This window comes from Carassius gibelio, chromosome A16 (genome assembly GCF_023724105.1).
Source record: "Carassius gibelio isolate Cgi1373 ecotype wild population from Czech Republic chromosome A16, carGib1.2-hapl.c, whole genome shotgun sequence".
Taxonomy (NCBI): Eukaryota; Metazoa; Chordata; class Actinopteri; order Cypriniformes; family Cyprinidae; genus Carassius; species Carassius gibelio.
The window spans coordinates 1,109,670-1,124,920 of record NC_068386.1 but is presented as its reverse complement, the minus strand read 5'-3'; the positions used below and the strand labels follow the sequence as shown (position 1 = coordinate 1,124,920).

At 34.9% G+C, this 15,251-nt stretch overlaps 1 protein-coding gene across 3 annotated transcripts in view; it reads right to left on the bottom strand.

Annotated features, from left to right (window-relative positions):
* Positions 1–402: 402 nt before the first annotated feature.
* LOC128030301 (cyclin-dependent kinase 14) overlaps positions 403–15,251 on the bottom strand; it is a 144,732-nt gene continuing 129,883 nt past the window's right edge. For all 3 annotated transcript variants that reach the window (XM_052617798.1, XM_052617801.1, XM_052617800.1), the window contains one exon: positions 403–5,322. The gene's annotated coding sequence lies outside the window, so the exon portion shown is untranslated. The remainder of the gene's footprint in view (positions 5,323–15,251) is intronic.

Genomic DNA, 15,251 nt, shown 5'->3' with positions numbered 1-15,251 from the left:
ATTCTGGAGAGACCAGTCACAAAGATTTGTCTTCTGCAAGAAGCGGGATAAAGATTGATGTATACATGGACATTATGAACTAAAAGCCCATATGTGCATGATGGATATTTTATTGGCTCCATTGTTTGTATGGTGTTTAATTGTTACATTATTATAGAGTAACAATCAGGGGCCGGTGTGTTGTAGCCAATTTTGATGTGTTATGTTTTTTGTTGGTGGTAAGTTGCATGGGGGTGACGTTCTTCCACCTGCACACTAGGGGGCATAGGCATGGCATTATGCTAGTTGTGGAGGCTATATGATTAAGACACAGGTGAGCCAGCAGGACGATCAGGAGAAGCCACATAGTTTTTCAACCGTGCATGCGTGCAGGTGGTTTGATCATGTTCAGCTATTGGCACTATGTTTAATGTTGTATATGGATGAGCTCAATTGACATTAAAGTAATTATATTCTTCATTGAATAAAGTGTTAATCGAGTGCCATGGGAGACCTGATTTCTTGCACCATTACGCGTTGGAGACGACTTCAAATTCCCTCAAATGTTTTTTTTTGTGGTACGATCGCCATTACACTGACTTTATAACTCGCAATTGCAAATTTATATCATGCAATTCTGAAAGAAAACAAAAATGTCAGAATTGTGAGAAAGAGTCATAATTACCTTGTTTTATTTTTAATTCAATGGCAGAAACGGGCTTCCATAAATACTTTTTAAGCAAGCGCCAATGATTATGCAAACATGATGTCTCCTCTTTTTTGTGTTTGTCACAGTGCTAAATGTGCAATAATCATTTATTATTACTTTTCTCCAACCCTTTTTCTTGCAAAAAAAGGAGACTCTACACACCTTAAAGTGACGATAAAATACAGCATGCTGCATGTAAAACTGCGACCGCCACAAAGACGGGAGGAGCTCTTACATGTTTCAAGAAAATAATTATTGGGCTGCTAATACTGGCTGGAATCCTTTAATGTTTGGAGGCATTAATGCGGCTTCACGTTTCGATAGAATCACAGCCAGCTTCATAGTCGCAACACTAAAAAAGTCTCTTCATTTCTGAGAATATGTAATTATAAACTGGTTAGTTGAATAAAGGCCACATTCACACTGCAGAATGATACGGGTGTCACTCCTTTTCACATGCACTGCAAAACAATATGTTGCTTATTCTGTATTTTTGTTTTCCAGTAAAGTACAAGAAGCTCAATTTAAAAGATATAATTCATATATATACATGCATGTATAAGCTACATGCTAAACGATAAAAAGGTAATTGCGCATTTTTCTCTCACAATTTTGTTAATTCTGATTAAAAGTTACAATTGTGACTCAGAATTACCAGACATAATCTTTCGCACAATTCTGACTTTTATACTTTACTTTAGATTTCTAATATATACTATCATAGTTAATAAGTCGCAATTCTGAGTTTATATCTCGCAATTGACATTCTCTGAGAATTGAGAGAAAAATGGCAGATTTGTGAGATAAAAGTTGCAAATGCCTTTTAGTAAGAAAAAATGAAACAATTCAAAGGGAAAACGTTTTTTTGTTTTACGCAAAAACCAAATTATTTTGTTAATTTGTACAGAAAACAATTTTTAAAGACATCTTTATGCATCTCAGATAAATGTATATTGATTTTAGAATGTTTCGATATTTGCACTGGAAAACAAGACTATTTTATTTTATTTTATTTTTTTGCAGTGTAGAACATTGAATTTACTAATTTGCACCAATTTTGTTTAGTGCATGTTTACTGTAACTGAATCTGCTTAAAACCTTTAGTGAATTGGGTGTTAAAAACATCAATATGTCTTCTTTTCCTAAAATTTCTTTAGTTCAAAAAAGCAAACACAATGTTGCTATGATTATCACTATATCAGCCAAATAAAATTTAGGATTAAGTATGAAAATCAGGTTATGCAGTGTGTACGTGGCCTGACTGAAAATTCAAGTGTAAAACATGACCTTATTAGCAGGAATGTTGCGCAAACACATTGAAAACTGCATTCGCAGTAAGTCCATAAATCTCTTTAACTAGTCTTCTGGACGTTAGTCACAACATTATGACTAAAGCTGAATCAAGAACTTAATTTTGCACAAATATTAATTGAATAATTTGTACCGTATATTAACTGCAAAGGCATGATGTGTCACTGGACGTCATGCACGTCTGTACACGTGTTTTATCTGAACTCATTTGACTTCTTTATTCGATCCGTGTTAACAGTGCAGAGCCAAACATTGCTATTGTTCAATTAGCTCCTACACTTATAGAAAGTAAACTTCATCGATATTTAACAACATATTGACAGAAAGAGAAAATACCGTACCCAAATGAAGATTATATTATTATCGTCTGTTGTACGGAAACCAAATGGACAAACATGAGCAGGAAGAGCGGTATCAGTATTCAAATATGCAGGTTAGGAGAGTAGTGCACTATGGGAAATTTCTTCAGATCAAATTCCTTCTCTAAAGGATGCTTGAGAAATGCGTAATCTTCATCAACAACACTTCAGTTTGAAATGTTAAAGGCCGTTCGCATAATGCATACTTGCATTTATAAAAAATTATTTCTTGAGACTTGAAATGTATTTTCAAATGATTTTACTCTTGTATTGTGTTCCAATTTGACCCACAACACATTTTTGAGTTACTGGTTAAGCTGAAATCATGTGACTATTTCTCAATTAGGTTCATGAAAGTTTTGAGACTGGTGTGTTGTGGAATATGTGTGAAAATTTTCTGTTTCAAATTAAAGTTTTCAGACCCAAAATAAAAAATATATATGTGTTTTGTTTGGTATTTGCATTTATTATGCATTTGGCAGAGACTTCTATTTCAAGGAACATACTAATTTCAAATACCAAACAAAATTTCATTTGTTCATGCATATGAATTTTGCTGGGAATCGAACCCATGATCGTGCTGTTGCTAGTGCTATGCTTCTAAAGGTTCAGCTTTAGGAAAGTATACAAAATAAGAAACAGATGAAATAAAAAATAAATACAATTTTTAAAGTAAAAAAAAGAAAAAAAGAAAAAACTATTTATAATGTTCACATTTTGTGGAAAATGTAAAAAAACAAAAATTAAACTGAAAGAAAATTAAAATATTAAAATATGTTTGTGAAAAATATTTAAAATAGTTGTTAGATACAATTAAAAAATTATATGTTCTCATGTTAACTTTTTTGTAATGCATGATAACTACAAAGTAGTGCAAGCAACAGCGAGATCATGTGTTCAAATCTCAGTGAATGCATTAACTGATCATATGTTGAATGCTATGTACTTTAAGTTGGATAAAAGCATCTGAAAAATGCATAAATGTAATAAAAAATGCAGAGCTCATGCTACAAGATACAGAGATGTCCATTTAAATAAAAAACAACACGTTCTGTGTGAACATCCTCTAAAATCTGGGACGTTTTAATGATCGGTTAACAAGTGCAGTTTGTTATATGATTGTCATGGGCCTTCGGAGGGAACAGCGAAAATAGATTTGTTTCCAAACATGGACGGGTGAATTTCTTTCTCATGGACAGTAGCACCAGTGCAAGTGTATTGCCTGTATTTAACACTCAACACATGTAAACGCACACAGACGTACACGAGACTCGCAGTTATCTATGGTGTTCATTGCTTTAGCGCAGTCCCTGCAGTGAGTGAAAGTGCACCATCAGGCTGCAACCGCATTGTCACTGCAATTATCGTTATTACTAGGGATGCACCAACACAAAATTTCTCAGCCGAAACCGATAACCGATTATTTAGAATGATATCTGCCGATACGATACCTATAGATATTTATTCAGAATGATATCTGCCGATACTGATAAACAATGATTCAGAATGATATCTGCCGATACCAATAGCCAATTATTCAGAACGATAGCCGATTATTCAGAATGATATCTGCCGATACTGATAAACTATTATTCAGAATGATATCTGCCAATACCGATAACTTCAATTTCTTAAGGAAAGAAATTTCTCCCAATTAATGCTATAAATTATACAGGGAACCTTTAATTTGGTACATAATATTACAGATTAAAATTAACAAAACTACAGTATATTCAATGCTATATATAATAATCAGACTCAAATGTTTCAATACAATTCAATTACACAAGGTAGTTTTCATAAAAACTGTCTTTATGAAAGATTTATTCAAAAACTTATATAATTAACAATAAATAAACTCTAATGTTTTTATAGCTACCTAACCAACTGTTCACACTGGATAAGTTTCCTGAGGTGAATGCAACATTAAGCAAAACACTGTTAACAAGCTGTTTTATTTGACGTCTTTCGGTTGAAATGCTGATTGAGTGATAATATGAGACATTATACGTTTTTGTAAGATGTACTGTATCTTTCAACACCGTCTGATGTTTATTCATGTTTATTTCACACTATAACTTGTTTTAAAGTGGAAGAGACTCGCGCTTTGCACTGCCTCTTGAACTGAAGTGCTACAGAGATCTGAACGCCACAAGTAAAAGCATCAAACGGCATTTATTATTCAAATTATGCAATAAGATGGACATTATTTGAGTGCTGAGACCTTTTTTCTTATCAGAAGTAAAAAAAAAAACACAAAGCTCCTTTGATTATTGGACGGGAGGTTCATTACAAATATTGTTTGGTGATCTAGCAACCCTGGCTTAAAATACAGGTGCTATAGGGTCAAACAGAACTTGTTATTATTGCTTTAATTTGGACAGTCTTAAATTCAACACAACACAAGTTGCAATCCCCTTTGATTAACAGGACATAATCGGCCCTGATCATTGTCTGTTTTTAAAGCAATCTATGTCTAATCGCTAATTGATTTTATCGTCCTATACCGATTATTGGCTGATACATTGGTGCATCCCTAGTTATTTCTGTGGAAATTATTGTCATGTTATTGGGAGTGCAGCTGGACGGTACCAAAGTGTAAGATTGCAGGAAATGCAAAATGCCAGCTTGGTCTCGATAATACGTGATTGTGCACGGAAGGGCATTTTGGTTTGTTCTGTTAGATAGACACTCATTTAACTGTACAAACATTCGTACATAGGTAGCTACATACACAAAAAGTTCGTATTAATTGCTGTTTTAAGTCCGAACGTAGTTCGCATGCAGTCGATGTGGGAATGTTACGCCACTTTCCAGATGGTAAAACTCAGATTTGACTGATTTGCTCTCAGTCCCATGTGGAAGGCCAAACCAGCCAGAAATTAAATAATTTAAATAAACATTAAGAGTCGTTGCGGTCTCCTCTTTCTTTTTGTCTTTTTCATGACAGCTGACAGAGCCAACCTGCAAAACAAGAGAGACAAAAACATTGAAGGTCAGTCCTGATGTGCACTTTCAGCAACTGAACTGTAGTTAAGGACGAGACTTTCATGCACTGGTCAATTTTGAAATGTTGGGCCATTTGGCTTTCCATAATGTGTTGCTTCAGACTAGTGGAAAGAAAGCCCAAAATACATGTGTTTACATCTAAACTTTGCAGTTTTATCCTTCTCTGTAGTCTGAAGGGTTTTTTACTGATAAATTATTCACACTGATTTATACATCATTTTAATCCTAAAAACATGGTAAAAATGTATTTTCGTCTGTCTCTTGACAGTATTTTCTGATTTATGGAGTAATAAACTGAAATTCCCAAACCCCTTTGAAAAAACTTTTAACTCTAAACAATAACTTTGAACCTGGCTATAACCGATGTTCAGGAAATGTGTGAAAATTAGTGCACGTTCAATTATTATTTATACTTTACATTAAAAAACATTTTGTAATATGAAAAATGTTTGTAATTGTTAATGTAATCTAGGAGCTGGTGAAGTATGGTTGAATCTAGTTCATTTTTACCCCAATCGCCTGCAATGTTTTGCCTTAACTATATTAAATGATGTATTTCTATCAACTACATTTTTAAAGCAGCTTTACAGTGTTGGTGAGGAGGATGATGGGATGCAGAGGAAAGTGTGTGTGTGTGTGTGTGTGTGTGTGTGTGTGTGGGGAAGAGCAGATCCGGCTCGCTTGTTTCTCAGCTAATCTTTCTCTTTTTTTCCCCATTGACCATACTGCTAATAAATAATGCATGTTTCTCTGTGTGTCCGACCTCTCTCTCTCTCTCTCTCTCTCTCTCTGGCAGTCTGTTATTCTCTTTCTTACGCTCTCGTTTCAGATTTTCTTCCTTTCTTTGTTGCCCTTCCCCCACTTGATTTCAATCCATGCCTTTGGAAAACCGTTCCTGGAGGATTTGCAAGTGTGTGTGCCAGAAATCAGAGATCGTGGAAGGACGCTGCCTTTATCAAGAGCCAAAAGTGTATGTGTGTGAACGAAGAAATCAACCAGCTCAGAAACACAACGTCCCACTACAAACCCATACATTTGGTTCATACCGCTGAGCATTGTATATAAAAATGCCACATTATTTGAATCACTACATTCTTTTACTTGTAAGTTCATGTAAAGGTTGAAGCACATGTATTCGCTCAGTTACAGCTCGTCTCGACAGAGTCAGAAATGATCATCTATTGAATATTCCCTTTAATTCTCAAACTAATTCATTAAATGTTGAAGCAGTGAAATGCACTCGTTCTACTCTCAAGACCTTTTTCTCTTCTCTTTCTGCGCTCGGGTCAAAGATATGATGCTCATTCAATTTATTAATTTATCAAAAATGCATGAAAAATGAAATTCATACAGAAAATGAGTTAAATAAAATGTTTGTGGCATTAAGTTGATAATAGATGATGACGACAACAACAATAAGAAAAAGAAATAAACAAACAAAAGCTGAAATAAAAATTATATTTTTCAATAATTCTGATTTATTTAATAATATTCCAAACATTTATTTAAAAAAAATGGTGAAGCAGTGTTGCTTCAAAATAAAAATAATTTTTTTGCTTAGTTTTAGCAATAATTAATATTTTTAAGGCTTTTATTTTTATATATTAAATTTAAAGTGATTTATTTTACGTTTTAGTAATTTTGTTAGGCATTTATTTATTTATTTAAAAAAAATGTTTAGCTTAAACTTATTGTTATTCCAGTTTTAGTCATTTAATTTCAGTACTTTTTTTTATTTCAATTACTTGCTAAGGCAAAGTCTTTTTGGTTTTGTTTTGAGTTTAAGTTTTACACTTAATATTTATATTTCATTTTATTTGAGCTTCATTTGAATTGAGGAAAACTATTGTTAATAGTTTTAGTTCAACTAAACGATAACAAACTGATGAGCAGGAAATCTCATTTTACCAGGAAGTCTTCAGGAAACCTGTTTGGAAATAATCATTTTTGCAACTCCACATGGTGGCCCTAGTGAGGAAGAAATTACACACGAAAACTAAAAGATGTAAAAGCTGATCATGTTTAGATTGCACTTAATATTTGTCAAGTATAATAATCAAAAACACCCAATAATATCCTCACAAGAAGAGAATGTGAATCTCTCAGCGATGAGCGTCAGGTTTTCGTGTGAGCAGAAGAATGTCAGATGTGTTGAAGAGCGTCTGATTTAACAAACACAATGAGGAGAAGGGCTCCTATAGTCCTCAGCCAGCAGAAGGGCCCCTTCTGTGACCTCTGACCCCCCCGCCGACACAAGCCTCGTCAAGTTTCAAAGCGTGTAATGAAGTGCGTCAGACCAGCATTAAACGGCGCACGCACACACACACACACACACACACAGCCTCGCTGATGTTTTAATACGACTGTGAGTGTTTGTACGTCTCAGAAAAGTTTTCCTATCGCTTTAATGAACTCACTTAGATTACTTTCCTTCTTCTTAAAAGTGCATATTTAATTAAAAACAAGGAATTAATGTGTACTGAAAAGTTTCCAGTCATTAAAGGAGCAGGAATGTCGTGTTTCGGCCAGGACGCGACTCAAGTACGTCACTGCTGTTCGTTTTAATTTCATTGACCTCCATCACAGAATGTGTATAAAAATATCAGATTAAACTAATAACTTTAAGTACTAAAATTACATGTAAATACATATAAATGTAAACTATATATATATATTGAAAGTTGTTCTAGTTCTGTGTGTGTGTGAAGTGTGTGATCTGACTTCACCCGAACATCACTACAACAAAAACACATTTAGCAAAAAGAAAAAACTATTTATTGCATTGCAACATTTTAACAACAAGCTATGAATTCTAGGGTTTTCCCTAATTGATATAAAGCTGAAAGAAAATAAAATGAAAGATAAATATTGGATGATAAACTTAAACTTGAAATAAAAAAAGAATATTAGAAACATTACCTTGGCAATTAACTGGAATAAAAAAGGTTTAAGTTGAAGTACTAGAACTACTAAACTAAATAAATAAAAAATAAATAAAATAAATAGTAATAAAAAAATACACTTGAATATAAAATTATACAAATAAATAAATCTATAAAAATTACAAAAGCACACAAAATTACTAAAACAAAAATTAAAAAGAAAAGTAAAAATATTAAAATAAACACTACTTCAAAATATTAATACTATACCACAAATCATATAATTTAGCAATGAATTCTAGGGGTTTTGTTTATTGAGATAAAGCTAAAATAAAATAATAATAACAATGAATTATTATTACAACTTAATAATAATTAAATTAAACCTAAATAAAAATAAAAAAAAAGCACAAAACAAAATTCGCAACCTTTAAGGGAATTTTTTTTTAATGCTAATTCAAAATATTAATAAACAATACTAGAGTAAATAAATAACCCTGAAGTAACTGCATGAAAAGGACAAATGATTCACTGTTAGATACACAATGTTAATCTGAATCACTATCAGGACTGAATAAGGCGTTATAAAAGCACTTGCTGTGAGATTGTGAACACTATATATTTTTCCCCAAGCCCAACACTGAAGCTGCTCGTAGATTCTCCTTCCCTGTTCAAAGTCTGGGAAATTCCCACTTTATGTCACACAAGATGAAGTGACGCAGGGCTATAAAGCTTCCATCAGGAGCCCCACTAACAACACAATCTCCTTCATCAGAGAGCGTCTCAATCACTGGACGATCACTTTTGAGATGCAGTTTGTTTTAACAAGACATGAGGATGAGGAAAAAGCAGGTCTGTAGATTTCAGGAGAACTACACCTTTAATATATTTAGACATGGATGTGGTTTGGTGAAGCCACAGCGAGAGCAGGAGGTGATCATTAAAGCTTCTCTGGCAACTCTTGAAAGGGTTTTTCCACAGCAGGGAGTGATCAATAATAAGAGCTCATATCTTATGTATCAAAACCATTAAACGCATTTGAAATCTGTGCATTTTTGACTCTGGAAATGTCTATTCAGTGCCAAAAACCACTGCACTTCATGAGTTCCCAATGCCATTGTGCTTGTTTTTTAGACTGCAGCTGTTTTGAGATAATAAAGGATCCACTCATTTGATGTGGATAATGAATTAGGGCTTCTCCAGCTTTCCCAATTCAGACAGGTTTAAGGGATATTTCATTGAAAACTTTAAGCTCTGTCGTTTAGTCGTACGTCTTGAGTCGTTCCAGATCTATATGATTTTTTTTTCTTTGGCAGAACACAAACAAATAATTTTTCAGCTGTCTGTGTTAGAAAATCAATGGGAATTACAATGTTCAAGGCCCAAAAAGGCCATTCTGAAGCAAAACAATCACTGTGCATAATGAACCAAAACGTCTTTTAACATTAAACCTCATTGTCTCTTCAAAAAAATAAATAAATAAATACAATTTCAAGATTTGAGGCTAATGTTGCTTTACACTTAAAAAATGGTGTAGGATCCAGGGTTATTATATAAAAAAAAAGTTAACTGAAATAAAATACTTAAAAAAAAAAAAACACTATTTTATAAAAGCTAGTTGTCAGCACTTCTTATTTTATTTTAGTTTAACTAGAAATAAAAAAATATTTTATAGACATATTTAAAAACAGCAAAAACGAATAAAAAAATACAACAATTTTAACTAAAATGAACATGAAAACAGAAAAACACAAATAAAATTAAATTCAAAATTTTAGTAAAGATCATAATTGTACGTCAGTGATACTAAAATCTTTAACATTTACAAAAAAAATTGCTGGTAAATTTCACAAATAATTAAAAATTTAATAAAAATACATATAGCAAGCCACCCCCTGAATTAAACATGAAATGAAGTAGAAAGACTACAATAGTATTTTGTGTGTGTAAAACGTGCTCTAATAATCTCTGCTTTATTCACAACTTCTTCAGAATATATGATGGAGTCTGTGTATGTCAGAACTGTCATTTTTTGGTGAACTATCTCTTTAATGATGGTTTTATGCTTTATAAAACCAGCGAAACAACCAAAAATGATTTAAGAGCTTTTTCTTTGGATTAAAGAAGTGATGATCTACATTGAAAATCTAAAGAAATATACCATTTACAGACCCCTGGCTCACAGACGCGTTTGCTCTGTTGACTCGGGACGGTTTGATCAGTCAATGGTCGCTCCGGTCAGCCGGTGGAGAGACAGACGCCCTGATGATGGAGATCAATGCGAGAGCAGGATCTGACGCTCAGCCCTGCCTCGGGCCGTCTCTCCTGGATTCCACATCAAACAGCCGCCTGTCAATCAAACACGAACACGGCTTCGTCTGACACAACAACCCTTCCTGTGCTCGACACCAATGACCTGCTGCTTCCCCGAACACACGCTCCTGCTCCGCTTCTCTAGTCTGCATTATCTTTCAGAATCTGTACAAACACTGGAGTTCAGGGAAATATTAGCATAAATAATTTATTGCATTTATTGCATTAAAATAACGGCATTTTGATTATAAAGCGGAATGTTCCGGTCCTTGATTCTGATTGGCTGAGCCCCGTTCGAAGCTGTTATGCCAATTATGCTACAAAGTAACAAACACCTTTGTTTACTTCTGTGTGTTGCTCGGCAACCAGTTTGTTGCAACCACAACTGATTCTGAGGAGCTACATTGTTTGGTGGAACATTATTTTTGCTCAGTTTGTGTGTATGAATAAAATAGTTTTTCTCTATATTCTCACTTTATTAGACTATATGAGTCATAAAGCCAGATGGATCAAATACGATCCTTAAAAAAAAAAAACAATGTCTGAAGGTCCAATGCAATTACATTTTCTGACTACTATTTCAGGCTTTACAGGGTTACGTCGATCTATTATTTATGTTGTGAATAAATTAATTTCTGATTGAATAAAAAGTCTTTATTGTTTGTCAATGCATAAAGTGACAATTTGCCTAGTTTTTGAAGTGCACTGTATATTACTTTTGAGATAAATAAAAAAGGTTGCAAATGCTGTTTTATGTTTTATAAGCTCAAATGCCTCATGTAATCTGAGAACAAATGTGTTCACTGTTCTCCAAATAGTCTGTGTGTGTGTGTGTCTCTGTGTGTGTGTTAGTGTGTGTGTGTCTGTGTGTGTGTCTGTGTGTGTGTGTGTGTCTGACGTTCTTTCAGTCTGAATTAATGCATTTGGAAGATACTTTTTTATAAAGTGACTTCCAATGAATTCAAGCTACACATTTGATCATTTCATGCATTCTCTGGGAATCAAACCCACAACCTCAGAAGAAAAACATCAAATCGATATCCAGTCTCTATAGAGTTCAATTCTCATGTTCAGAAACTAGAGACTGAAACTCTACAACAGAACTGCACTTTTCTTTCCGACTCAAAACCAACATCTCCCTCAGGGTTTCCCACGATGCATGCTTGTTCTGCAATCCTCCTCTGAAGCGTATGATTAGTGCTTGGCTTCATGTTTGTGGGCAGTGTGGTGTCACTTCATTAGTGGAACGACGGGCCGTCTGCTGGGGACGGAAACAGAGACGCCTGACCACAAAACACACAAAAAAAGAGAGAGCCAGAGAGAGACAGCTGGCATTCTGCTTCTGAGGATCATTTACCATTCAATGCAACTTAACCAAACAGGATGGAAGGAATGCCTGAAGAAGACTGAAGAGACCTCATTGTGTCCTACACAGCTGAATTTAGTTAGAAACGAAGAAGAAGCGCTGTCACTGTGATGACATCAGAGAGACATCACCAGATAAAACCAAAGCTCATTCCATCAAGAAGATAAACAGTGGTCACTGAGAACAGCTACAAACAGCATTCAGTCTGAAAAATGACACAAACGTCACACAAATAGCCCTGATATTCAGAACATGCCAGCTACTAATGCCTTTGATTTTGATTTCATTTCATGGATTAACATCAATTTCATTTCATTTAATAAGGTTTTGTTTTATTGATCATAATGAGATTTTGTTGGATTTTTTTCTTAAGTTTTTGTATTTCACAATTAACTTAATATATTAATCAGTAATATCTTACTGTACTATATAAATGATAAAAATACAATATATATGAAAATTTGTTGTATTATCTTTAATATTTTTAATAAGTTTCTAATATATTTTCACACATACATAATGTCTTTACAGAAATAGTAAAATATATTTGTATTTAAAAAATGTTTTTTATTTAAAAACATACTTAATAAAAACACAAAAATAATAATAGTGTGTGTATATATATATATATCTGAGTTTATGAAATAATTTTTATTTCTCTTTTTCACACACACAAAGCATATATATATATATAGAGTCACAAATATATTTATATTTTATCTTTTACATTTAAGACTAATAAAGATTAATAAAATATATAAGATTATTAGATATAATACAAGATAAAGGATGCCATATATAAGATAAAATAAGTATCAAATTAAAAAAAAAAAACATCACATAAATAAACAACACTAAACATTAATTCAAGAATACAGATATCACATGTTCTGTAAAAAGTAAACGTGTGGCACAAGATTCACTCATCTGTCAGTATTGATTGCTTGTTGTCTATGCTAACACTAAGCTAGCCGCATGCTACAGTCCTGTAAGTGAGACCGATCACGTTTCAACCGAAGAGTGAATTAATGCATGGAAATTACAGAGAGACTGCAGCGCTCCTTTGCATAATCAGCCTTTAATTGAACCCTGAGCCATATGTGTGTGCAGAGCATTCTGGGCTCTGACTAATGGGGCATGAGCTGAGTAAATGAAGCGTGGCAGAAGAGAGTAATCTAGACCTGATACGACACACACACACACACACACACATTTGCAATGCATGATGGGATGAGTAGTTCATCCAGTACATTTATCGTCAATTGTTTTAAATCAGCATGTTGTGATGATTTCAACAGTCTCTAAAGACCTAAATGTCTGTTTTCAGCATCTCTTAGAGCTCTAGTGATGAAAATGTAGTTCGGCACGACCTCGTGCTGTTCCAGCTTATCGTCAAGTGTATTAATTAGCCTGTTTTGTGTGTGCTTAACGATGCACACAGTTTAATAATTTGCAGGTCATGAATAAAAATGAGGGAGGAGTCGGGAAGGAGGAAATCTGCTTGGGAAATTTGTTGCATATTTGCATATATTCACAATCTGACACAATGTAGCACATTTGATTTATTCTGCAGCGAAGCGGCTTCAGCGTTTAGGGAATAATATATTTATATTATTTATAGATTATATTCTCACACATCTGCAGGATTGACTCTCTCTGTCCAGAGCCGAGCAGGTCAATATTTCATGTTCCCCAGCATCACACAGCAAAAAATAAGAGGGGAATCTGAAGAGCCGATCAATTATTCACATCACACGGTGAAACAAATTGAACAGCGGTCAGTCAGTGCGAGAGAAAACCCCGGGTCTGAGGACTGTGACGCCGTCAGCGTCCCGTCGGGAATCACAGAAAGTGCAAATATTGTGTCTGTAAGTGGAGAGATTCCCGCGTTTAATTGCATCCCTGCGGTGCTTGCATTATGCAAATTCTGTGCGGGTGGGCGGAGCCACAGGCCTTTGATAAGTCGAGCGTGCTGTGAGTGAATGCAAGGAAAAACACACATTCATTCCCTAGCAGCGCTGTTAATTAAAGCTTATCCAGACGCATGAATAATGCATTCATTCCTACAGAATCTCTCGCTCAAATGTTCCCGGCGTTCCTCAGAAGAGAGATAAAACCCCAAAGAGCTGATATCTGCGACAAAACAAACACATCTGTACGTGCAGCGAGCAAAGCCTTCGATTAAAACACAATCGGTAACATTACTGACAATAAACGCAACGAAACGAGAGCGAATACAGTGAATGAGAGTCCACGACTGCTAGAGAAGACAACGAGAGTCACATTTCTCCAGAAATAAACAAGATTATATATTATGTTCTTTATGTTTTGATGTGAAATATGATCCAGACATGTCATTTTCCATTTCCACTCACAGTGTCTCTAGAGCTCAATTCTAAAAATTTAATTCAACATTCAATATTTGACACACAAACACACACACACACACACGTGTTTGTTTTTGTGTAAAGTGTGTTCATCCCATAGGTGTAATGGTTTTTATACTGTAACTGTATATTCTATCTCCCTTCACCAACCCTACACCTAACCCTAACCCTCACAGGAAACTTTGTGCATTTTTACTTTCTCAAAAAAACTCATTCTGTATGATTTATAAGTGTTTTGAAAAATGGGGACATGGGTTATGTGCTCATAAGTCACACTCTCCTTGTAATACCTGTGTCATACCCATGTCATTATACAAAGTTGTGTCCTGATATGTCACAAAAACATGCCCTGTGTACCCATCGCTGATGCCATCCTCTCATTGACTCAATGTTTACATAAAGAGTCAAGCATCTTCACCTCCATATCAGGAATGAACGCCTCGACTCAAACTTTTCTAGAGCATCAACTCGTTGAGATCTGAGACGAGTGTCAACAGACCTTCTTCTTTCTGTGATACACACTCAAACTCTAATAACCGAGCGAGGAGCGGGATCTGACCGGACGGCTGGCTCCTCACAGAAGACACTCAGCTCTGCTCGGAGGAGCGCAGCGTTCCTGCTTCCAGAGGCTCGTTAGAGGAGAGAGAGAGAGGGAGAGAGAGGGAGAGAGAGAGCGAGAGAGAGAGAGAGAGAGAGAGAGAGAGAGAGAGAGAAAGAGAGAGAGAGAGCGAGAGAGAGAGAGAGAGTGGGCCTTCGCTGTCGCCTGCCTCTTCATCCACCAAACACTTTCATCCCTAAACACGATGCATTATAATTGAGATGTGGTGATGTTTAGCGCCTGATCGAAACGTTTGCGGCGTCTCTCCCTGCAGACTCAGACTCACAGATTCAGAAGCTGTGATTAGAGAAGAGGAGCTCCAGCAGAGGAGAGATGCT